A 2500-nucleotide genomic window follows, 5' to 3' on the forward strand; every position below is an offset into this window, starting at 1 on the left:
TGCTTCCGCCCACCACCCCCAATCCGGATGCTACGGAGAGATCGACAGCCAGCCAAGCACCCACTGCTGCCAGCGATGTCAGTGCTACGATCATCAGGGAGATACAAGCCTTACGCCAGGAAGTCAGGGCACTGAGGGAAAACAACGAGAAAAAACAACTATACAAGGAAAACCAGGACCTAAAAGCTGTGTGTGCATCACAACAAGCCAAGATTCCCTCCGGAACGAAACACAGGCCATAAAGGATCTCCTGACTCAGATTGTGGCGCACACCAGAGCCAACACGCCAACACACGGGGAGGAGGGACTGACAATGGAGACAGCCGCTCACGTCACACCCCATAAACGTGACATGATAGAATGGGCTTCCTATGCCAGTGAACAGATTAAGACCATTCGTGAAGAGAAGTGGCTTGAAAACATGAGTAAGTTGAACCATGATGCCAGCATGACGCAGGTGTGGAGACAAGTGAACCGCGTCAGAGGCAAACACACACCAAGCCTCCCCGCCTCCCTGATCCAGCGGGGAAGGCATCTCAGTTAATGAGGGAGTATCGGGAGCGAGCGGCAAGTGACAGTCTGCCTGAAAACGTCAACGAGGCTAAAAATAACCTACACCCGGCCAGGGAGGCTGGTGCCGCTGCGGCCGTGCGCCTACCACACCACACCGACGCCCCATAACGAAGGGGGTGCTGCTGGAAGCGAGGAAGACAAGCCGGGACACAGCACCCGGGGTGGATGGCATAACATTCCATGGTGAATGCAGTGTGTAATGTTACGGGGGAGCCACTCTTACACCTGTACAACATGTCCCTATCACAGGGAACACTCCCTGAAGCATGGAAGACACCAAACATTGTCCCCATACCAAAACCAGGTGAGGGACACAAGTACCGCCCGCTCAGCCTTACCTCAACGATATGCAAAATGCTGGAAAGAATACTGCTGACTCGCCTTATCTACAAAACGGGGCGCCTACATTTTAGTGTGAACGGTTTTGTTAAACACAGAAGTACTGCCAACTGCTTCTCCAACTACTTCTCTTATCATCAAGCCAAGACAGCAGTGTTCCTCCACATTGAAAAGGCTTTTGACAGAGCTCAGCCCCTGACCATCCTCCGTGACCTCACCAAGCTCGGGGTGAAAGGTACACTACTATCCACTCCGCCTACCAAGCTGAGACTGCAGGGCCACGATTTAGATTGGGTGGCCACCCACCGATATCTTGGCGTCATGGTCACCTGCAAAGCTGAGATTCAGCATCTGAAGGGCAAGTGCCGGGTCAGAAACAAGGTGAGCGGTGGGCCGGAGGGACACAGTCTTGAACACTACCTGAGGGAGTGTGCTCGTCCCTCACACCTCAGAAAACACTGCCCCACACCTTCACCTACACTACCCGAACTGGCAAAACACTTTATTGCGATTCTGCCACAAACATTAAGGGAATACCACACATTTTGTGCAATCCAATGAGACTAGCACGATGGTGAACGAATGGTGCCCCAAATATAACTAGTGCATACAAATGCTGTCATTTTACATTTAATCTATTTATGTATTCAAACATCATCCTGATAACACTGTCCATCAGGGACCAACACTCTTTTTCACTAATTATATTGTATTTTTGGTGAAGAAAACCATTAAATCAAATCAAATCTCTCTCTCTCTCTCTCTCTCTCTCTCTCTCTCTCTCTCTCTCTCTCTCTCTCTCTCTCTCTCTCATGCGCGCCCACACCTATCACGCCCCTTTAAAACACCCCATTTCCTTCTTTACGCGCCAAAGTCCATGAGAGTTTTGCAGCTTGAAAATGGTACGGTTTTTTTTTTTTTTAACGGGGGCTCTTTGATGTGTGTGTGTGAAGAGGAGGAGGTGGATGAGGAAAAGGAGGAGGAGGAGGAGGAGGAGGAGGAGGAGGAGGAGGAGGAGGAGGAGGAGGAGGTGGAGGAGGAGGAGTAGGAGGAGGAGGAGGAGGAGGAAGCATATATAAACCTCTTCATTCGTTGGTGTTAGGTTAGAATCTTCATGATATCTTCTTTGCCCTCGCCCTCCTCCTCCTCCTCCTCCTCCTCCTCCTCCTCCTCCTCCTCCTCCTTGCATATATTCACTCACCTCCAGTTTACCTATGAATAAAATATGCAAAACGAGACTTAATTACAATAACTTAGACATCAATTTGTACAAGGACAGGTAAATTACAGGTGTGGCTGAAGGGAAGGGGGCGGGAGGGGGTCTGAGGGTAAGGGGGGCAGGAAGAAGACTTGGGGGGTAAGGGGAAGAGTCTGTTAATTTTCTACAAGTTCGGTGTTGTTGTTTTTGTTGTTGTTGTTGTTGTTGTTGTTGTTGTTAGACATGGCAGAATTTTAATAAAGAAGTGTTTTTTTTTCTTCCTTCTCTCCTTCCCTCGTTTGTTCATTCATTCTCTTATTCATTCTCCCATTCATTCATTTATTCATGCTTCTCTTCCTCCAACTTCTTTTTTTCTTTTATTTCCTTCAT

The sequence above is a fragment of the Scylla paramamosain genome, unplaced genomic scaffold, assembly GCF_035594125.1.
Source record: "Scylla paramamosain isolate STU-SP2022 unplaced genomic scaffold, ASM3559412v1 Contig79, whole genome shotgun sequence".
NCBI classification, from domain to species: Eukaryota; Metazoa; Arthropoda; class Malacostraca; order Decapoda; family Portunidae; genus Scylla; species Scylla paramamosain.